Source organism: Oryctolagus cuniculus, chromosome 19 (assembly GCF_051225735.1).
Source record: "Oryctolagus cuniculus isolate XC-2025 breed Fujian yellow rabbit chromosome 19, ASM5122573v1, whole genome shotgun sequence".
NCBI classification, from domain to species: domain Eukaryota; kingdom Metazoa; phylum Chordata; class Mammalia; order Lagomorpha; family Leporidae; genus Oryctolagus; species Oryctolagus cuniculus.
Window position 1 is genome coordinate 51,025,342 of NC_142885.1, and position 23,925 is coordinate 51,049,266.

General features: G+C 48.6%; 1 protein-coding gene and 1 long non-coding RNA gene across 2 annotated transcripts in view; both read right to left on the reverse strand.

Moving 5' to 3' along the window:
- Window positions 1-23,925, reverse strand: part of HS3ST4 (heparan sulfate-glucosamine 3-sulfotransferase 4) — a 424,128-nt gene that overhangs the window by 167,567 nt on the left and 232,636 nt on the right. The gene's annotated exons all lie outside the window — the stretch shown is intronic.
- LOC149120591 (uncharacterized) overlaps window positions 20,208-23,925 on the reverse strand; it is a 32,495-nt gene continuing 28,777 nt past the window's right edge. Inside the window, exon 3 of the long non-coding RNA XR_016226089.1 lies at window positions 20,208-20,230. This is a non-coding gene — a long non-coding RNA (uncharacterized LOC149120591). The remainder of the gene's footprint in view (window positions 20,231-23,925) is intronic.

Here is a 23,925-nt window from a genome sequence, read left to right on the forward strand (position 1 = left end):
GGGTTCCCTACCTTAGATGAACAGATAGTGGCATATCAGATTGTATGTATATCCTGTGCTTAGTGGGGGACTTCCTTGATTTGTTAGGTCAAGGCCGTATGCCCACACAGTGTCTCCGGAGTGTCACCTCTCTCGAGTGAGGGAAGATGACTTGGTTCCGAATTCTGGGATGATCAGCCCCTTATTGAATTCACCAGGTGAACCTTACGTAAAAGGAGGAGTTGAGAAGTGGCATTATGCTTCTGGGCGGTGTGTGCCTAACCTGGGGTCACTTCAACCAAGGACAAGGAAAAGGAGAAAGGCGTAGGAGGGGGTTCTGTGCTCACCCTCACAGAACTGAACAGCACACAAAACACCGAGGGGCCTACTTGCCGAAATCAAGGGGGGACCTCACCGAGTCTGACACACTCTCTCTCTCTCTCAGTCACGTTGGGCGCCAGATGTTGCTGTGGATTTGTTCTGAGAGGAGGAGCGCAGTGGAGGAAAGAGGCGTGGAGTCACGACCCTGGGAGTCAGGTGAAAGTGGGCCAGAGGCGAGCAGTCCACAGACTTGTTTATTTCAGTTGGTACAGCAGCTTATATAGCTGAGGCAGCCAATCCAGTCAAGGGGCGGTTTATGCCCTAACCAATCGCAGCCTGTTGCCAGGCAGGCTCCGTTGTCAGGTGGTTTCCCAGGGGGTTTCCGAAGCCATTCCTGAGTAACTGACACTCACTTGCCAGCGGTCATCTTGGCATGGCCTTCTTATTCCACCGTAACAGTTGACATTAGCCATGTTGGGAAACAATGGTAATTATTGTTAATCTCCTAGCAAGGCACAGTCTTCAAATGCTTTTATGCACAGCCATGAAATGATTTGACTTTTACTTTCTCTGTTGTGATGGGAATCCTCTTTCAAAACAAATTGAGTCACCATCTTCATTCTTCATCACCATGCAGACACTTGCTTTACACCTATCAAGGACTTCCCATCATTTTTGGGAGCAAGACCCTTAAATCATTAACACAATCCACACACAATCCATAGTTCTTCTCTCTGCACCCCGTGCAACTCCCCAACCACATCAGGTACCATGTGTCCCCTTGCCTAGTACTTTCAACCACACTGGCCTTCTTTCAGACCATTAAATGCTCACAACTCCTTTCTGCCACAGGACCTTCGTAAATGCTGGAAATGCTTGTTGACTGACTCATAGCCTACTTCCCTCTCTATTTAATTATAATCTCCCTCTACAAACCTCTCTTAACCTCCTTGGTAAATCAACCTCCCTGCTACCAATGCTCTTAGCACCATGCACTTCTGTCACTGCACCTGTAACAGTTGTGATGTCACAGTTGTGCATAAAATTTGATTGGTGTCCACTTCTGCCGCTGAATTGTCTCCTTCCAGAAAACAGCCACGGGGTCCGCTTTCCTCTGATCTTAATATCCCCAAGATCAGCACAGTCCTGATGCACTTTTACTGCTTGGTAAAATGTGCTGAATGAAAAAAAAAATGCCATGGAATGATAGCTTAGGTAGCAGGGAGGACAATGGATTATCCTGGTTGTCTAAAGCACACAGAACGTAACTAATCCTTCTTCCTTACATCAGGTCTTGCAACACTTGCTTGATTTCTCTGAGATTCTGCCAAGACAGATCTCCCACAAAGCAACGGGGTGGTGGGAATGCATTATCAATCTGTTATTACCAACTGGGAAATATGACCTTCATACAGTGCAATCTGATCCATCTACATAGCAGGTGCTCATCCCAGGTCCCTCAACACCGCACTGTAATTTTACAATCCAAAGGACTTCCGTAATTGGAGGAGGATGAAACATCTGGATGCTGCAAACCCTCCCGACAGCTTGTCTATAGCATCACCTTCAAAATCGATGCACAAGAAATGAGAGTTTCTTGAACAGCACAAATAGCAGCTGGTGGCAGAATACACTGTGTCAGCCCCTTTGTAGAATTAAGCAAAGACCACATGGATTTCCTTAGGGACTTGAGATCTGGCAATAAAAGAAATCAAGGGTAGGACAGAATAATGACTTCATTTGGTATGTGTTTGTACTAGGGAAAAGGCATACCTGTCACTCACATAATAATTGGGAGATGAATAAGTGAATTCAGTAAATAATGAATATCTTGGGATAATTTTGATCAGATGATAGAAACTGCTACCTGAACTAAGCTTAGAGGATGGGCAGGTAAAGGTGGGCATGAGGGCAACAGGGAGACACTGGGCACTGGGAAATGGACAGTACAAGTGGAGTGCTGGGAACTATGATGTAATCTCAGTATGATTCCAACGTTGACTGTGATGGGGCCAAAGGCAGAAATCATGCTGGAGAACAGAAAATGAGGTTGATGACATCAAAGGTTGGTGAGGACATGGCAGGAGGAGAAATTGGCCTGATTGCTTTGGAAGGCACTTTGACATCATCTTTTGAAAATAAAGACACACACTGACCATGAGGCAGCAATTATTCTTAGCACATTCCAAAAGAAACACGCACCTAAGTACACAATAAGGCTTTCTAACAAGTTCACTGAAATATATTCATCACGGCACAAAGCTTGCAACCAAATCCACACAAGCAGACTAAGCAAACTCTGTTGGAGTCATCTATGTGATACAATGCAATCCTGAGAAAAGCATTAACTTGTAAACATTGATAAGATATTTTGAGAGGGGCCAGCTTTGTGGTATAGCAAGTTAAGTGGCCTATAGCAACACCAGCATCCTATATTGGAGCACGGGTTCAAGTCTCAGCTACTCCACTTCTTATCTAGCTTCCTGCTAATGCATCTGGGAAGGCAAAAGATGATGGCCCAGACACATGAATCCCTGTCCCCCTTAAGGGAGACCAGGACATAGTTCCTGGCTCCCAGGTTTGGCCTGGCCCACACTTGGTTGCTGTGTCCATGTGGGAAGTGAACCAGCAAATGCAAATTCTCTCTCTCTCTCTCTCTCTCCCTCCCTCCCTCCCTCCCTCCCTCCTTTTGCCTCTGTTGATCTACCTTTCAAATGAGTAAGTAAATCTGTTTCAAAAGATATTATTGAGAGAGGAAAAAAGCAAGTTGTCTGAAGGCATAGCATGCTACAATTTTCTTTTTTTTATTTTTTAAAGATTTTTATTTTATTTATTTGAAAGAGTTACAGAGAGAGGTAGCGCCAGAGAGAGAGAGAGGTCTTCCATCCACTGGTTCACTCCCCAAATGACCACAACAGCCAGAGCTGCGCTGATTTGAAGCCAGAAGCCAAAAGCTTCTTCTGGGTCTCCCACGCAGGTGCAGGGGCCCAAGCACTTGGGCCATCTTCTACTGCTTTCCCAGGTCATATCAGAGAGCTGGATTGGAAGTGGAGCAGCCCAGTCTCGAACCAGTGCCTATATGGGATGTCAGCGCTTCAGGCCAGGGTGTTAACCTGCTGGACCACAGTGCCAGCTCCAGCATGCTGTAATTTCCTTAAACACACTCAAAATAACAGCACTGTGCCTTGTGCACCGGATGCCGCCATGGACATGTGTGACTCCATAGCAGGTGGCCTGATACATCACAGTCCAAACTGGGATGGAATGGAAACTAGCAGCAGGCATGGGGGTCTAGGACTGTCCATAATACTGTTTTCTTTTTAAGCAAAGGGTAATAACATAGTCATGCTTGCCTTGTAAAATTAAAAGTAATTTTTTAACATCAAACTGTTCACATCGGTCTGCATGAGTTACAAGGAAGCCAAGGAACTCCGCTGAGTGAAATTGAACTTGAAGCTGCAGTGCAGAAAGCTGAGCAAGGGAGGGTCGCCCAGTACTCCCGACGCCCAGACATGGCTGAGGGCAGGGCTGTGGGAACACCTGCACACATGTCTTGCCCTGTGTCACATCCAGGGATCAAAGGAGGCAAAGGGGAGGAGCAGGAGGAGGTTAGCAATAGAAGTAAGGGCATTTGCTCCATTTAATTCTTAAAATAGCTTATTTGTTTTTTTATTTTATTGGAAAGATACAGAGAGAGAGAGAGAGAGGTCTTCCATCTGCTAGTTCACTCCCCAGATAGCCACAATGGCCACGGCTGGACCAGGCTGAAGTAAGGAGCCAGGAGACTCTTCTAGGTCTCTCACAAGGGTAGCAGGGCCCAAGGACTTGGGCCATCTTGTGCTGCTTTCCCAGGTGCAATAGCAGGGAGCTGGATCAGAAGCAGAGCAGGGACCAGCACTGTGGTGTAGCGGGTAAAGCTGCCACCCACAGTGCCAGAATCCCCTGTGGGCACCAGTTCGAGTCCTGGCTGCTCCACTTCTGATCCAGCTCTCTGCTATGGCCTGGTAAGGCAGTAGAAGATGGCCCAAGTCCTTGAAGAAGCTCCTGGCTTCTGATTGGTGCAGCTCCAGGCTGTGTGGCCATCTGGGGAGTGAACCAGTGGAATGGAAGACCTCTCTCCCTCTCTCTCTCTCTCTTTGCCTCTCCTTCTTGCTCTGTGTGTAACTCTTTCAAATAAAAATAAATAAATAAATCTGTAAAAAAAAAATAAGCAGAGCCGTGGGGACAAAAACCAGCCCCCCCATGGGAGGCCTGCACTGCAGGTGGCAGCTTTATTCACTACATCACAGCGCTGCCCCCACATTTCACCTTAAAATTGCTTATTTATTTTTATTTTATTTAAAAGGCAGAGACAGAGACTGAGCTATTCCATTTGCTGATTCACTCCCCCAAATACCCACAACGGCCAGGACTTGGCCAGGCCAAAGGGATGAGGAACATAAAACTCCATCTGGATCTCCCATGTGGATGGCAGGAAGCCAAGTGACAGGAAGCTGGATCAGAAGCAGAGTAGCAGGGACTTGGCAGGTGACTGTCTCAAGTGGCACGTTAACTGCAGTTCCAAATGCTCATTCCTTGTCCCATCTCTCTTTTTTTAAAAAATTTATTTATTTATTTGAAATACAGAGTTACAGAGAGAGGATGAGTCAGAAAGAAAGGTCTTCCATCTGCTGGTTCACTCCCCAAATGGCTGTGACAGCCGAAGCAGCGCTGATCTGAAGCCAGGAGCCTGGAGCCAGAAACCAGGAGCTTCTTCCAGGTCTCCCACAGGGGTGCAGAGGCCCAAGGACTTGGGCCATCTTCTACTGCTTTCCCAGGCCATAGCAGAGAGCTAGATTGGAAGTGGAGCAGCTGAGACTCAAACCGGTGTCCATATGGGGTGCTGGCACTGCAGGCTGTGGCTTTACCCACTACGCCACAGTGCTGGTCCCATTGTCCCATCTCTTAAAGGAAGGTTTCCCAAGTAGCAGTACTGAGAGTGGGCTTATCTAAAGGGTTTATAAATCATCTGAAAGCATTTATAGTTAAATGTCTAAATGCACAAAGTACATTTAAGCTCTGGTGTAGAAAAATGCCAAGTAGATAAGGATAAACAAACCACTGAGCAGAAATGACCATGAGGGCTGACCCAGTCTAATAATTCTTAAATCTCACCCACTTGTTGTGAGGATTAAATAAAACTGCTCATGAATGCCCTTGGGGAAATTGCAAAAATGGTATACAAATGTTGCTTATTACTATGATTATGTTGTAGTTGGTTTTACATCAGACTTTGATAACAGAGATAAAAATGGAAGGCATAATGGAGTCTGCTATTCTGTTCCACCATTCACCCTGACTGTGAGCACTTTACAAGAATGATTTTGCTTTTACAAAGAATCATCCTCAATTTTGAGTTTTTTTTTTTTAATAAAGATACTATATCCAAATGTTAAAGTTTGGGCAATAGAATGGAAATAAAGCCATCCGCTTCTTCAATAGACCCAAATGTCACACAGTATTAGGAGGGGAATAATTGAATGAGTGAGTGAGTGGGAGGACAAAATCACTTATTGTTTTGCTGCCTTTGACACAGCACTCAGTGCCGGGAAGCCCCACATTTCTGTAACCCGTAACCAGCACTTTGCACTGGCATCACCAGCCGTGCCCTGTGTCACCTCCTCACCTCACTGGAAACACGCAGGACCTCCTGGAGTCAGCGTATTACATTCATATATTCTTCACTGATATTGGAACACCTGTTACAGCCTCCACATACTCACCCAGAGGGATTCTCGATACACAAAGTTTCCATGTTCCTGATGCTTAAGAATACTCCAACATGCGGTTGGTGGTGGGCGGTGGGGAGGGCCACCATTTTGCACATTTTATTGTTAGGGTTATAGTTATGGTTATTGTGATCATTTTTGCTTTAATGAAGATTGTTTCCTGAACTGCTTGGTTTACTTATTTTTTTTACTTTTTAAATATTTATTTATTTAGTTTAAAGGCAGAGTTACAGAGAGAGAGAGAGTCTTCCATATGCTGGTTCACTCCCCAAATCCCTGAAATAGTCAAGGCTGGACTAGGTCCAAGCAAGGAGCCCAGAACTTTAACCTGGATCTCCTACCTGAGTGGCAGGGACCCAAGTACATAAGCCATTACCTACTGCCTCTCAGAGTGTGCATTAGCAGGAAGCTGGATTGGAAGCAGGGTAACCAGGATTTGAACCATGCACTCCAATGAGGGATATGGTGTCCCAAGCGGCAACTCACTCCTCCATTCCAGTACTGAGAGATGGATAATATGGAAGAGTTCAGATAACAGTGCAAGGTCACGTTATGCTATGAAGGACAGAACAGAAGAGTGGAGAAATTACTTTGGTTTGGTTGGTGCAGAAACGTCTTCTTGAACGCTCAGTGTCTGAGATAAACCCTCCATGAGAAAGAGCCAGACAAGTGAAAATCTAAAGTAAGAGTGTCCAGGTGCATGGACAGCGGGAGCAAGGGTTGCAGACCGGAAATGAATGATACATGTTCAAGGGACAAAGAAAGCCGTTGGCCAGCTCTGCTGGTTGAAGATGAAAGAGCAAGAGAGAGTGAGCGATGAAGATAAGTGTAGAAAACACATTGCCTGAGCAGGGAAGGACTTGAGAAGGGGACTTCATGTCCACCTCAAGGCCAAGCCTCCTGCCCTGAATGGCACTTTAATCCATCTGGTCAACCTACTTCATTATCCCAGTAGAACTAGAGTTTCCTCCTAACCCTCTAATCGCAGGATTTGTGCACAGCTCTCACAAATCTTCTCCAGGTGCTTGGCTCTGCTCTCCATGTCCCTGGTCAAGGCTTACAGACTTGCCTAAAAAGTGAGAGTTCTCCCAGCCCAGAGGGCCAACATTCTGTAAATCCCTGCTCATACTGGGCCCCCAGAGCCCTGTTCAATTTTGCTTTGTCTTTTAGACTTGACATTTTGAACATCTGGGAACTAACAGAGCCTACCCTCAGCCCATATTTTATCCTTACTAAGCAGGGTTCCACTTGGTTGTGTATCTTTCCTGTTCCTGTTGGCCCTGTGCCTAACCCTAGTGTACCTTGTCTTAACCATGCTCCTGGTAAGGATTAATCATACAGCACAGGGGCCCCAAAATAGGACTATTGTGCTCAATCATCAGTTTAAATCACTGGTCTTAGCGCTAAATAACTCTTGGCTGTTGCAAAAAAATATATATATCTCAAACCTGGAGATTTGTCACAATTGCAGACATTTAAAAATTCTGTGTTAGGCTCTGATGATAATTTCCAAAATGTATTTCTCAGAATGGCTGGGAAATTTCCATGTTATTGGAATAAACCTATGACTTCCTCAGGGGTCTACCTGAAGGAGTGACCACATCCATGTGGCTGCCTAAGAACCAACGTATTTGTTAATAACCAGTCTCACTACCAGTCTCACTCTGCACATTCACAGTCCTAACCCCTGTAGCATTTTAGGGTCTGGATTCTGATCTGCTAAAATTAGGCACCAAATGGGGAAAGCCACAGCAGCAAAGCTGAAACGTCATATTAAATATGTGCATTTTGGGCAACAGCTCCGTTCCTGGTGGGATTTCCGGACCTGGTTGTTCTATTTTCGCCTCTGGTTTTCCGAGCAATGCAACCGGGCCGGCAGGGTGAACTTCCCTCCGTAAAGTGTAAGCTAGTGGCCCACAGGCACCATCCACTCCCAAATGGAGTGTCAGGCTCCCTTTTGAAAAACATTATTGGTAGCATTGACAAATTCAGAGAGTATTTATAAAATCAAGATCAAGAAAGTATTCTTAACAAAATTCCAAGACCTGGAACCACACAGGGTCCACACTGTTCATATGACCACAAAAGGCCAATGCATTCCAGCAGCCAGTAACTGTGGGTAAGGGTAGGAGCCCCCATTCACCACTGTCACCACCTGGCCCCCTGGCGTTCTTTGTGCCTGCCAATGAACAGTAGTGGGCACCCCTGATTTGGAACCAGAGGGGCTAAATTTATGCATTCGACCATCATTGGTCATTTCTGGTCTCTTATTATGTGGGAGACATCACTGTAGACTCCAGACACCCCTGAGAACCCCCAGCTTAGTAGGAGAGAAAGGGCATTAACAAATAGCTACCTGCCACGCTTACTAATTGCAAAGGTAAGAAGGGGTTCCAAAGGAAGCCAGAGAGCATTATTAAAACAAATAATAGAAAAATCTATTACCAGTGACACCGTGACATTTAAGCCGAGCCTGAAGGGCAACGGAAAACAGACAAAGGACACAGAAAACAGTGGAAGGAGAGTTTCAGGCCAAGCAAATACAAGGTACCCAGGCCCTGAGGTAGGAAGGAGGCTGGTACATTTTGAGAATTGAAAGATAGTCTTTTGCTTTTCTTCTTCTTTTTTTTTTTAATACTGTAGATAAAACCTGGGGAGGATTTTATTACTGCTTCTTTTCTTAAGAACAGGTTCTGGCTCCCTATCACAACGGCAATCTTTCCAATATACTCAGTATTGTTGAGCAAGAGATAGGTGTGTGAGCTCCTGCCTGTGTTTTTACACACAAATGCATAAATCCCCAGCAGAAGATGCACACTTCTTTTTTTTTTTCCCTAAAAAGACAATGAAATATATGTAACTCATAAGTCCCCAACCTCAGCAGCCTGTGTCTACAAAATGAGATTACACTCTTCTTTCATAAGCAAATTATCATGGCCTGCGGCCCTCCAACTGTCTCCCAGCTGTGTCTGAGGATCTTCCTGGGCCTCCTGTGTGTCCAGAATTATGTTCTGGGTTTCAGTTTGCTCTGAGCTTCTGGTCTTGCTGGAAACAGCTGTCTTCACTGGTGACAACCGCTAATGCTGTACTTGGCTTAGGGGAGGGGGATGCTGTCGTTTGGGTGGATCTGGGTGGGTTTCAAGGCTTGCTAGTGGGGTCTGAATTCAGAAGCACTCCTGGCCCTGGAAAACATGGCCCTTGCTCTGTCCAAATCTGGCTGTCCCTAGAAAGCCCTGACCACATGCCTCCATGAAAGCCTATTTCCCCCTCTGCCTCCTCATGGCCAGAAAGCTGCCGGCTCCCACCAAGGGAACTCTGTGCTAGGTAATGTTGGGCCGATTCCTAAAGCCGTTCATCTCTGCCTCTTATCTGCAGCAGATATATTCCAAGACCATTCTGCAGCTGCCTGAAAAGTCGGAGAGGACCTTGTACTACACGCACTATGTTTTCTCCTACACACGCATGCCAATGCTGAAGCTGAACTTGGGCACAGGAAGACAGTAACAACAACTAATAATAAAATAGAATAAGCACAATAATACACTGTAATAGAAGTTATCTGAAATGTATGAATTGCGTCTTCCGGGAATTTTCCATTTCATAATTTCAGACTGAAGTTGGCGATGGATAACACCTTGCAGAAGATAAAACCACAGAGAAGGAGGAGCTACTTATGACTGCAAATCAGAGAACACGTGCAGCGTGGACCATTGGACAGTAGAGTAAAAGAGTGTGGAAGTTTCCTGTGCATTCTGAACATATCTACAGGAGCCTTGCCCAACAAATCAAAGCCATAGGGCCATTAAAACTACGATTAGCATCTCAATGCTGACCAGGGCTCAGGGCCCATCACAATCCAGCCTCTACCCAACTCCACGGGGCATCTCCTCCAGGTCCCTCTGGGTCACCAGTGACCCACGGCTGCTCAGGAACACACGGCATTTCCCCAGCCTCTGTCTCACCCACGTACTTCCTCTGCCTGAGGGCCTTTTCTTGGCTGTGGTCATTATGGGCAAGTAAGATCAAAACAAGATTTCCTTTATCAGGAAATGAGAAAAAATTCAACTCAACTCCAGGTGATAATGAAAACACTGGATTGACAGGTTTGTGTAAGGAAAGAGTTGGTGGACAACAGTTCAGGCACAACTTGGTCCGTGGTTAATGATGACCAGAGGACAAAACTTGCTTTTCTTCACTTCTTTTCTCTATTTTGTCTTGCTGCAGATTCCAGGCTTACCCTTCATAAACTCAAGGCTCAGTTACAGCAGTTCACATACCTGCTGTCTCTCTCATTACAACCTGTTGGCTAGAGGATCAATTTCCCTAGTATCTCAAAAACAGTCCCTGAAAAGGGTCATCCTGTTGCCAAGGAACCCAACTCGGGTGAGCCGAAACTCTCTGAGCCAGTTATGTATCGCCCTCCAGCTCAGCTTCAGGACACAGACCCAGGAGACGCCCGTGGTGTCCCAAGTAATGGGCTGCAAAATGCACAAGCATATAATCCTCCACTCCTGCAACCAGATTTCCCATTTTCCACCTGAAAAAAATGTCCCAGTCTTCCTTCAAAAAGTCAGCTTTGGGGCTTCTTAAATTGTATGGACTTTAATTTTGCATCAGCGTGTAATACGTGCACATTTTTTAGGGGTGGAATGCAACATCTCAACATACATAGGGCAGAAGTGCCTGTGTATCTGGTGTCTGTGGCTCTCTGCAGGAAAGTATTCTGTGGCATTTACTCCATAGCTTCCTACCAGATCCTGATCTCTTGCTGCGGGCTCTTCGAAGGGCATTCAGGACCCAACTTTATCTATCGTCTTATGCTGTGCCTGGAGCAGGCTTCACAGCATACAGAAAATGCTGCGTCAGAGTTGATAAATGGATGACATCTATAGATTTTGAGCCCAAGCTCCTTTGTTATCTTTATCAACTACTGGCTATATTCATCTTCTGGTCAAAGGAACCCCCCCAGGTCTTATTTTTCCTTCGTTTTACATGAACACATTCCCAAATTGGTTTTTCCTTTCATCGAGAAGTGAGAACGTAACTCATACTTTAGACCTAAGCGTGAGACTTTCCCCTAAGCCTCTGCTAAATATAAACTTACTGGCGAGTGTCTAGCTCTCCACCTGGGTCAGACAGGTTTTTTTTAATATATATATATAATGCATTTTTTTTTTTTTTGGACAGGCAGAGTTAGACAGTGAGAGAGAGAGAAAGGTCTTCCTTCCGTTGGTTCACCCCCCAAATGACGCCAAGAGCCAGGTGCTTCCTCCTGGTCTCCCATGTGGGTGCAGGGGCCCAAGCACTTGGGCCATCCTCCAGTGCAATCCCGGGCCACAGCAGAGAGCTGGACTGGAAGAGGAGCAACCGGGACAGAATCTGGCGCCCCAACTGGGCTAGAACCCGGGCTGCCGGCGCCGCAGGCAGAGGATTAGCCAAGTGAGTTGCGGCGCCGGCCAGATCAGACAGTTTTGAGTGCTCATTTCATCATGCCTGCTAGTGGCTGTCACACTCAGCACACATCTTCTGCATATCTGATGAGTGGATTTTCTAGGTCCTATTGATTCAAACAATTAGTAGGACAGAACTGAACACAGAGCCCCAGGATCATTAATGGAAGTCTCTCCAGGTGCAAAAAAACAAACAAACAAACAAAAAAAAAACAAAAAAAAACTCTCCATTACAGTTGGAAATCCACATAAAGGCAGCAGCAGCAGCAAATGCTATCACTGTCACATCACCAGGGCAAGCTTGGGGATTATCCCCCAGTTACTCAGCAGTAGTCAAGAGATTCTGATATCAAAGTACACTTCTTGGCCCTATAGATTGTCTCTGAAACTTAAGTTGGCATTTTTTTAATAAGATTTATTTTATTTATTTGAAAGACAGAGTTACAGAGAGAGGCAGAGACAGAGAGAGAGGTTTTCCATCCGCTGGTTCACTCCCCAGATGGCCACAATGGCCAGAGCTGCGCCAATCCGAAGCCAGGAGCCAGGAGCTTCCTCTGGGTCTCCCACGTGGGTGTAGGAGCCCAAGGACTTGGGCCATCTTCTGCTGCTTTCCCAGGCCATAGCAGAGAGGTGGATTGGAAGTGGAGCAGCCAGGTCTCGAACCAGCACCCATATGGGATGTCAGCGCTTCAGGCCAGGGCATTAACCCACTGCACCACAGCACCAGCCCCAAGTTGGCATTTTTTATATATGAAAATTCACATTTAGAAGTCCTAATGTCTGGATTTTTTAAAATGCCCAAATATTTAAGCATTATAGCCACTCTACTCACAATCGCCAAAACTGGTAGATCCTGACAACTGGGGTATTTCTCATCACCAAAAAAGAAATAAATTTTCAAGTCACAAAAAAGATAAGGAAGAACCTTAAATGGACATTTCCAAGTGAAAGAAGCCAGTGTGAACGATGACCCAGGGTTTGATTCCAACTCTAAGACATTCTGGGAAAGGCCAAACTGTGGAGACAGCGAAATGAACAGTGCTTCTTGTCGGGAGTTGAGAGAGGGAGGGACAACACAGAGGGTTTTTAACGCAGTGCAAATACCGTACGTGAAGCATAATGATGGATATATGTCATCATGCACTTGCCCACATTCATAGGATGTAGGGCGCCAAGAGCAAACCCTAAAATAAACCTCGAGTGTCAAATGATTGTGATGTCCTGATGTCGATTCAAGCCACTCTGGGTATTGTGATAACTTGGGTGGGGGTGGAGAGGAGTTCATGAGAAATCTCCGTATCTTCCATGCAATAGTGCTGTGAACCTGAAGCATCTCTACAAATTAAGGTTTATATATATTTTTTAAACCCCAGATACCAGGAACTTGGGGACTCCTGTTACTGACTTGAAGCAATCAATGGAAGCTTGGTCTTGATGAGAAATATTTCCTGCCTTATAGTCCACAGCCAGCCTCATTCACTTACTTAAAAGTTGCCTGGCCCAGGTCTGCACTGAATCAGCTGCAGGGGGCATGAATGATCACTGTCCAGACTCCCATGTACACATCTCAACCAAGGCTTAGACAGGACAACAAACAGCTCCAGGCAGCACATCTCCCCAGGACTGACGAACCCACTGTGTCTCAGCTGATTCTGTGCTTTCTACCACGGGCTGATCATTAATGCTCTTTCTCAAGGGGTTCACATTGGCCCTTCAAGTTTCCTGCTTTGTCCATGGCGCCTGATTCTGTCTCTGGAATCATGCAGGACCCTAATGACCACCCCTGTCTCATGCTGGTGCGTCTGTTTTGAAAACTTTGCCTCATATCTCCTCAGCAGTAAAATGAGCTTTCTCTTCTCCATATCAAATCCGCAGCTCCTCGATCATTTTTTTTTTTTTGACAGAGTGGACAGTGAGAGAGAGAGAGACAGAGAGAAAGGTCTTCCTTTGCTGTTGGTTCACCCTCCAATGGCCACCGCGGCTGTTGCGCTGTGGCCGGCGCACTGCGCTGATCTGAAGCCAGGAGCCAGGTGCTTCTCCTGGTCTCCCATGCGGGTGCAGGGCCCAAGCGCTTGGGCCATCCTCCACTGCACTCCCTGGCCACAGCAGAGAGCTGGCCTGGAAGAGGGGCAACCGGGACAGAATCCGGCGCCCCGACCGGGACTAGAACCCAGGGTGCCGGCGCCACTAGGCGGAGGCTAAGCCTGTTGAGCCGCAGCGCCGGCCTCCTCGATCATTTTGAGTGGGTGACGGTTTCTCGATCCTGCGTATCAGCTTAGCTACCGCCTCTTAACCCATAAGTGTTGGGCAGTATTCAGAGGGTGGGCAGGCATGGAGACTCAAACAGGGAGCAGACAGACAGAAACAAGCCCCAAACACCCCCCTCTCTCTGAGAAACAAGAACCTCTTCCCAGGAATCATCGGGCACCTCAAGGTTGAAAGGAATCTCCCCAAGAGCCGGCACCCATTATTGAAGTTCTGGTTTGAGTCTTGCTGCTCTGCTTGTGATCCAGCTCCCTGCTAATGCGCCTGGACAAACATCAGAGGAGGGCCCAAGTGCTTGAGTCCCTGCCACTCCAGAAACCTGCATGGAGCTCCTGGCTCCTGGCTTTGGCCTGGCCCAGCCCTGGTCGTTGAGTTGCTGTGGTCTTCTGGGGAGTGAACCTGCAGATGGAAGACTCTCTCTCTCCCTTTTGCCCTCTCCCTCTCCCTTTCAAATAAACAAATACATATTTTTTTAAAAAAAAAGTTTAAAAAAGGGATCTCAGAAATCACCTGGCCCCCTCCCCCAGTCAGATGTGAACGTCAATGGTCCTAGGCACTGGGAAAAGCACCTGCGATTTAGCCCCCTGGACGTGGACAGGAGACACACGCTGATAGAATCTGATACCAAAAAGCCCATGACACCTGCCAGACAGCACACAAAGCAAGGCTGACCTTGACCATGGCATCCACATTTACCTTTCTGCGCTGAGAAAACAGGACGAGACGGAGACATTTCAGCTGCGCTAAACCTTGCTTCGAAGGCAACGGAAGGAGGAAAGCCCTGGCGAGACGCTTCTGTTTGGGACGTTTCATCTGGGAACCAATTATCACCAGCAAGAGTGTTAGGGAATTAGGGAAACTAACCTCTCCTAATCCGCTGTCTGACAGCAGCCTCTCGGCAGCCAATCAATACAGGCTGTGGTGAAGAGGCATGCGAGGAGCCTCTCCCGTCACCTGCTCCGAAGTAATTAAAGGCAGTTTAATGAGATTGCCCGAGAGCTGGCTGGCCCAGTGCACAGAAGCAGACAGCGGCATTGAGTGAGGGCGGCTGGCTGTTCAGGAGGACACAGAGACTAAAGGAAAACAGAATGAGCTGGGCCTGTTGGGTGTGAACCTCTGGCAAAAAAAAAAAAAAAAAGTTGAGATGAGAATTGTAGAAGCAGGTGTCTGAATAGGCAAAACAGCTACACTTACCTACCATCTTTGACAGCTGGAAAAAAAGGCACTGAAAAAACATTTACAGTGTCTGCGATTTGCCTCCTGGTCCCATTTTTTTTTTTTTTTAATTTGACAGGCAGAGTTAGACAGTGAGGGAGAGAGTCATAGAGAAAGGTCTTCCTTCCGTTGGTTCACCCCCCAAATGGCTGCTATGGCTGGTGCTGCACTGATCCGAAGCCAGGAACCAAGCGCTTCCTCCTGGTCTCCTATGCGGGTGCAGGGACCCAAGGACATGGGCCATCCTCCACTGCCCTCCCGGGCCACAGCAGAGAACCCGGTGCCCATATGGGATGCTGGTGCCGCAGGCAGAGGATTAACCAAGTGAGCCACGGCACCCTGGTCCCATCTTTAGAGAAAACTCAGCTCTCCTAAATTTTACCCTCCCTTTCTAGAATGCCTGGAAAAGTGTTAAAAAATTATTTATTCCAAAGGCAGAGTGATAGAAAGAGGGGAAGAGGCAGAGAGAAAGAAAACTTCCATCTGCTGGCTCAACTCCCCAAATGGCGGCACCAGGCAGAGCTGGACTCGGTAGAAGCCAGGAGCCTGGGACTCCATCTGAGTCTCCCCCATGAGCAATTGGACTATTTTCTAGGGTTTTCCCAGGCACATTAGCAAGAAGCTGGATGGGAAGCAGGGTGTTGGGGACACACACGGGTGCTCGGATAAGGGATGCCAGCATTGCAGGTGGCGATCTCACCTGTCACATTACAGTGCCGCTCCCCCCCACCCCGAGCCTGGGTTTGTTTGTTTATTTATTTATTTATTTATTTTGACAGGCAGAGTGTACAGTGAGAGAGAGAGAGACAGAGAGAAAGGTCTTCCTTTTTTTGCCATTGGTTCACCCTCCAATGGCCGCGGCGGCTGGCGAGCTGCAGCTGGCGCACCGCGCTGATCCGAAGGTAGGATCCAGGTGCTTCTCCTGGTCTCCCATGGGGTGCAGGGCCCAAGGACTTGGGCCATCCTCCACTGCACTCCCGGGCCACAGCAGAGAGCTGGTCTGGAAGAGGGGCAACCAGGACAGAATCCAGCGCCCTGACTGGGACTAGAACCCAGGGTGCCGGCGCCGCAGACGGAGGATTAGCCTAGTGAGCCGCGGTGCCGGCCTAGCCTGGGTTTAAAAAGGAGACCGGACACTGGGCTGAAAGGTCAGTCCTACAGCGGAGGAGCTGCCTAACCCTGCACCTTCTGAAACCTCAATTGTTTCTTCTCTCAAATGAGATGAGAAGCACTCGTTCATCTCAAGGCTTTTACAAGGCGTAAGTGGAGCACGCGTTGAAAGTCCTAAGCACAGTACCCGGCCCCCAGCCCGCATCGGGCATTGCAGGCTTTGCTGTCAGCTGTCGTTGGCCCTCTGCATCTCAGGCCAGGGAGCAACAGTATCTCACGTGAGGACACTGTTAGACACGCAATGCAGGGTGTGGAGAGCTCAAGCACACTTGGCAAGACGCAGTCTCCTCCAGGCTCCGAGATGCAGATGGGACAGCAGCAGAGAGTGACGGAGTAGGAAACAGAACTGCCTAGGGAGGCCCCACACTGCCATCTGTGAGGGGTGTGGGAAGCAAACAGAGAGAAGGGAGGGTTTTGCACCTGTCCTTTCAAACACCTTCGCGAAAAGGAATGGCAGCCTTTGGGGCCCAAGTCCCTGCCAAGAGCACTGTGCCCCCTCTCCACAGGGCAGCCCTGGGGAGCAGCAGGCAGCCCTCTGCCCTGTACCTCTCCAAGCTGCAAAACCTCAAAGGTAAAGCAGTGGGGGGCTGCAGGTGCTGGCAGGCTCCAGACAGAGACATATTCCTTGGCACCCATTACACACAGATCCCCTTTGGGGCTGGCGCTGTGGCGCAGCGGGTTAACGCCCTGGCCTGAAGCGCCAGCATCCCATATGGGCACCAGTTCGAGACCCGGCTGTTCCTCTTCCAATCCAGCTCTCTGCTTTGGCCTGGGAGAGCAGTGGAAGATGGCCCAAGTCCTTGGGCCCCTGCACCCACGTGAGAGACAAGAGGAAGCTCCTGGCTCCTGGCTCCTGGCTCCTGGCTTCGGATTGGCGCAGCTCTGGCCATTGCAGCCAATTGGGGAGTGAACCAGCAGAAGGAAGACCTCACTCTCTCTGCCTCTCCTCTCTCTGTGTAACTCTGGTTTTCAAATAAAACAAATAAATATTTAAAAAGGGGAGGGGGGCTTAAACCCACTCTGCGTTTTAATAGCGGAGCCCCCTTTGGTGCAACGCGGCTTCCACCAGACTCCCTCTGCGCACGTGCCCGTGCCGGCTGCATCCTGCTCAGCTGCCCTATGATTGAAGACCAGCTGGCTCTTGTCCGCATCCTCCATAAGGAAGTCAGTCACGTTTTATTGCCAGGTGGCCTTGGTAACGCCCCGGTAACTGCCCATTGAAGGTGCTTTTGCCTTCGGGAATAAAGAACGAATCTGAATTTCACCAAGATAAACTCGTGACTGGGTCAATACATCGAATGGTTATCGTGGGTGCCCTGCACTTTATCTATTTTTAGGCCCTGTTCCTTCGAGGAAATAAAAATGTATTCCCTGAAGGCATAAAAGCCACAGACCTGGGGGAGCGGGAGGAGTATTTGCTCACTGTTTTCCAGAGGGAGGTGGAGCAGAGAGGGCGGGGCCCTTGCTGCCAGCAGAACAGACATGCAGTGGAAACGCAGGTGATGAAAAGAAGGGAGACTCTCAGGCCGGCGCCGCGGCTCAATAGGCTAATCCTCCGCCTTGCGGCGCCGGCACACCGGGTTCTAGTCCCGGTCGGGGCGCCGGATTCTGTCCCAGTTGCCCCCCTTCCAGGCCAGCTCTCTGCTGTGGCCAGGGAGTGCAGTGGAGGATGGCCCAAGTGCTTGGGCCCTGCACCCCATGGGAGACCAGGAGAAGTACCTGGCTCCTGCCTTCGGATCAGCGCAGTGCGCCGGCCACAGCACACCGGCCACGGCAGCCATTGGAGGGTGAACCAACGGCAAAGGAAGACCTTTCTCTCTGTCTCTCTCTCTCACTGTCCACTCTGCCTGTCAAAAAAAAAAAAAAAGGGATACTCTCTCCCTCTGGTACCAGCTCTGCGTTTTTTGCAAGGCCCTTTTTGATCATGGGCAATCCTCAGTCTGCCACCCGTTTAAAGGGACTGTACCCATTTCACAGACAAGGAAACTGAGAGGCAGAGGGGGAAAGGACATTTTTCAGGGTCATTCCAATCTGGATCTCACCTGGAAAGCATGTCCCTGTTTTTGTCTTCTTGCAAGTGCAAGGACAAGTCCCACGGCCCTGCCCTCCTGGAGTTAATGATACTGGGACTCATTCTGGCCCAGAGTATGAGCAGAAGCTTAAAGAGCACAGCACGATACACACCTTTCTGCAGTGACATCATCTGCAAGCCACACAGTGGCTGTCTCGGCTGCCTGGGTCCTGGAGGGAGGAGATCGGGAGAAAGGCTCCCGCACAGCCACGAAGCGCACACAGCAAGCATGAGAAACATCACTGCACTGACTCAGGCCACTGAGACCCGGGGCTATTTGTTACTATAGCAAAACCCAGCCCATCCTGAGTCTACTCCAGTGCAGGTGCATCTTCAACAAACCCAGAACTGGCCTCTCCAAAGTCCACAATGTCTCTTTGCCCGTCTTGCTTCCATTATGAGTTTCTCAGTTTTTTTAAATGTGAGGGACAAGGAGGGAGAGGAGACAGAAAAAGAGAGAGAGACAGACAGACAGAGAGTTTCCATCTGTCAATTTGCTCACCAAATGCCACAACAATCAGGACTGAGATGGGCCCGAGCCAAGGGCAAAAGGAACTCAATTCAGCTCTCCTGCCCAGGGAGGGGGGTCCATCAGTTGGGGCGCCATCTGCATCCCAGGGTGTGCACCAGCAGGAAGACAGAGCCAGGAGCTAGAGGCGGGAGCTGAACCCAGGCACTGCAGTATGGTCCCCGGGCATCTAACAGCATCCCACCCACCAGGCCAAATGCTCACTCCAAGTTCCTCAGTTTTATTCCTCTTCTTGTAGAATAAGAACTTACGTTTTGGAGAAATCAAGTCCATGTCCTGAAGGCATAGCACCAATAAACAGCCTCATGATATCTTCTTCACGTTAACATTTTTTCTCCATTTTTACTTCTTAATGTTTTATGTTGTTTGAAAGGCAGAGAGGCAGACAGACAGAGCTCTCCCATCCATTGGTTCACTGCCCCAGATGCCCACAACAGCCAGGACTAGGGGCTAGAAACTATTTATATCACCCACGTGGGTGACAGGGACCCGACTACTTAAGCCATTGCCTGTTCTCCAAGGGTGCATGTGAGCAGGAGGCTATAGTTGAGAGCTGAGCCAGGACTTGAACCCAGGCACTCCAATATGGGATGTGGGTATCCTAACCAGACTCTTAGCAACACTTGCCCCTATTTCAATAGACAAGTAATAACTGTGTATATTGATGGGGTACAATGTGATGTTTCAATACCTACATACTTGGAAGGATTACCTCATCAACCTGATTAGCAAATCCATCACCTCAAATAAGCATCATTTCTTTGTGGTGAGAACACTTAAATCCCGTTTTAGATATTCTAATATACGCAAAATACTTCAAAAAGCTCATTGATTGTTTAAATGAAAACTAAGTTTCTTTTGGTGCAAAATTTTTTTTGAAAGCTGAGCATATGAAGAGGCTTCAAAAAATTAATGGAGGGGCTTCTGGTGTCAGCTTGACCCAGCCCCTGCCACTGTGGGCATTTGGGAAGTTAACCAATGGATGAAAGATCTCTCTCTCCCCATCCCTCTCTCCCTCCCTCCATCCCTCCCCTTCAAATAAATAAATATTAAAAAAAAAAGTTCATAGAGAAACTTCCTGTGGTTTTCCAAACTTTTTGCATCAAAAGAAACTTAACTTTTAATTCTATTTTTCCATGCACTTTTTGATATACCCTTGTACGATGCATTATTATTAAGCAGTCCTCATGCTGTGCCTAGGAAGACCCGAACTTACTCCTACTATGACCTTGGCACCAGTAGGCCAACATCTCCCCTTTCCGCAGCCCCCCCAAGCCTCTCTAACCCCCATGCCAATCTTTGTGTCTATGGGTTCCAGTTGTATAGGTTGCCTGCACCAGTGAGGTCACGTGGGCTTCATCTCTTTGTGCCCGGTTTATTCCATTTAATGCCCTCTGGCTTCATTTGCATTGCTGGGAGCTCTTCTCAGCTTCTTCTCCTCTTTCTTTTGCTCCCTGACCTCCTGGAAAATCAGATTATTTGGTGATCAGTACCCCGGGCTTTGGAGTCAGCCTAGCTGGATTCAAATGTGTCCAGCCTCTCATGCCTGGGTCAGCAGCTGTCTAATATTTCTGAGCCTGGATGTCCTCATCTATGAAACAGGGAGACCACGTAATACTCAGAGTACCTCCCTCACTGATTCCTGGGCCACGCTGTAAACGTGCATGAACCCTGTGAATCTGGCTCCTGTCTCATCCACCAACGCTCACTCACATAACACGCTAACTTGCTCAGGGCACTGCTTCTCTCGGCCCAGCGCTTCTCCTTTGCCACCAGCCTGAAGTCCTGAGAGGTCCCTAAGTCTCCCCAAGTACAGGAGGGAGCCCCCGGGTGCAATAGCATCATGGGGTCAGGGTGGGGCACAATCAGATGCTTTCTGGTCTTGGGCCAAACTTCTTCCCTGCTCATTCGGCCTCACACACTCTAACCACGTGTGTTAACCCTGTCGTTGTTGTTTCTAAATCTCCAAGAACTCCCGTTCTTTTTTTCTCGCCCACTTTCATTAAATATTCCTGAGTGCCTGCCAGGTGCCAGGCATGGTGCTAGTGCAGGAATATAAATGGCAATTAAGACACAGTCCTTGGGCCGGCGCCGCGGCTCACTAGGCTAATCCTCCGCCTTGCGGTGCCGGCACACCGGGTTCTAGTCCCGGTCGGGGCGCCGGATTCTGTCCCGGTTGCCCCTCTTCCAGGCCAGCTCTCTGCTATGCCCCGGAGTGCAGTGGGGGATGGCCCAAGTCCTTGGGCCCTGTACCCCATGGGAGACCAGGAAAAGCACCTGGCTCCTGGCTTCGGATCAGCGCAATGTGCCGGCCGCAACGCGCCGGCCTCAGCGGCCATTGGAGGGTGAACCAACGGCAAAAGGAAGACCTTTCTCTCTGTCTCTCTCTCGCACTGTCCACTCTGCCTGTTAAAAATAAAAACAAAAAGACACAGTCCTCAAGGATTCGGTGTATGTGCAGGGTACACCAGGCACTTTGCACACACTCAGTACATGACAGTCACGCAATTTCAAAGGAGAAAGCATGTGAAAGTTTGTCCCTGATCAAGCAATAAACTTAACTCATGGCAGTATGCATACACAGACTATTTCTGTCTAAGTATCACATGTAAGGGTTCAACTAAGACCCGGGGATAAAAGAGTGGTCTTGATATGTAAGCTCTAATTGGAGAAACACACACAGGCACACACACACACACACACACACGAACTCCCAGAACATTTGATGTGCAAAGGATGTTAGGGTCCTAAGCCACAGGGCAAGTCTCAGGTTCAGAGAGAGGCAGATCTACTGATGGAGTACATGAGCGATTGGGTGGGGATGGGCGTGAGAATGGGGGTGGATTACACATGGACAGGAAAGATCTTCTGGAGAAGGAAATGCTCTCAACTGGACTGCAGTGACGCTTGCCCAGCTCTGTTAATGTTACTAGAACCCTTGCATTAGGGGCTAGCATCGTGGTGCAGCGGGTAAAGCCTCCGTCTGCAGGGCCAGCATCCCTATGAGCACAGTTTTGAGTCCAACCCAGCTCCCTGCTTATGGCCTGGGAAAGCAGCAGCAGATGGTCCAAGTCCTTGGACCCCTGCGTACCCATGTGGGAGCCCCAGATGGAGCTCCAGGCTCCTGGCTTCTGCCTGGCCCAGCCTCAGCTGTTGCAGTCATTTGGGGAGTGAATCAGTGGATGGAAGATCTCTCCATGTCTCTCTCTCTCTGCAAATGTAATAAATAAATAAATCTTAAAATAAAAACAACCAACAACCTTGAATCACACCCTTAGAGTAGCAACACTTTACTATGTAAATCCTATCTCACGAAGTATTAGGAAAAACTGCTCATAGAGGAAGTGGTGTCTGAGCAAAGCCTTCGGGACATGGCACGGTCTCTCTACAGAGAGGAAGGACTCGGTTTCCTCCCAAACAGGGGGATTGGGGATTGTTTTCTCAAATAGAACGAAGGCAAAGTGGGGGGCAGAACTTAACTGATGTGGGGCCAGCAGCAGGGCACTGGGAGGAGAGCTGAGAGCCGTGGCTGACAAGGCTGCGTGAGGCATCTCACCTGGCAGCAAACCTAGGATCTGGGGCTTCCAGCGTGCACGCAGGTCACCCCAGCACCGTCCCCTCAGCAGTGCCTGGCCTCTGCTGTTTTACATTCTACCTCCTGCACTCGCTCGCGGCAGGCGTTGGCTTTACAAGAGTCGCATGCAAGATCACTGGTTGGAACAAGAAATCCCCTCCCAGGACATGAGAGCCGAGCGAAGTGTTTGATTTCTCTGATGGTTCCCCAGTCGAAGCTTCCCCTTCACTGGTACGTAGGGGATTTGCAGCTTCTTTGCAGGAACCACACGAGAGGTTTCTCAGCTTAATCCCCAGATCTTCAGAGTTTGGGTTGCATTCGGTTTGTGCTTCAAGAGCGTCACAACATAATCTGTGACATTGAGCTTCACGCTCTCATGCAGGAAGCGAGCTGGGAGAAATTGTGGTGCTCAAAGAGCTTTGAAAGAGCAGAAAGCCGAGGCCAAGGGCAGCTCCTTTCTCCAGGGAGGCCAGTTTCCTTTCCAACTGCCCCCACCTTGCACTTCAGCAGGCAGGGTTATGGTCTGTGACTCGGCCAACCAGGTGAGCTCTCTACAGAGCTTAGAACCGAACTGAGGTCACTGAACCTTAACTCACATAGAAGTAGGAGTTATGTGTGTTCCAAAACACTGACATCAGGTCCAGAGAGAGAGAGAGAAAGAGAGAGAGAGAGATGTAGTTGACCTCTAACTTGCACCCTGACTTGCTGTGCTACTCCCAATTCTGACTGCTGTTAAGCTTCAGAATCTGGGAGGTTGGACTCACTTAATTCTGCCCCTGGGATATATTCAGTGTTCTGTTTGCATCTGAGAAATTCCTATATTTTGCTTAAGCAAGATGGAAGGAGACACAGGTGCAATTGCAGTATCCTGAGTTGGAGAATGACCTGCCCAAATCCCGATGCAATATGGACGCTAGACCCTACTCTCCTGCCGAAGTAGGGATGTTGGTGTCCACCACCCCACCCAGGAGGGCAGAGGTTAGCTGCTGTCAGTCAAGACACCCACATGGAGTTCACAGGATTGTTTCCAGGAGCAGTCCCACTGCAATCCCAACTTGCAAAGGGACTGCTTTTTATACTAAAGGGAAAAGACTATTGTGTAGAGATCACAAATGCAAAGCCCAGCCAGGGGAGGCAGGAGGGGTGGTATTTGTAGGAGTTTAAGGCTTTGGCAAGGATTTAGATTTTGCTTCGACAGTTGATGTAAGACAAGGAATGTATATACGTGCAGCACTACAAGTAGCACCTAGTACAGCGCAACAACCAGTATCTATCAATACTATTCTGAGGACAATAGGGAGCCCTGGATGGGTGCTTAGCAGGTGTAGCGTCTGTCTGGGATTCTGAAGGGTCCCCCAGGCTGTGAGGTGGAGAACAGATGGGTTCAGAGCCTCAGAGGATTCAGGAGGCAGAGAGGAGGCAGGTGCCAAGTTCACAATGAGAGAGGCTAGGCTCTTGAGCTGACTGGCACCATTGCTTATGGAGAGGAGCAGACTGATTGGAGAGATGGCGAAGGAGTAAACTTGGCAAGGCTTGGTGACCAACCATCTACGTCCAATAAAGATGCAAGCAGCTCAAAAGGA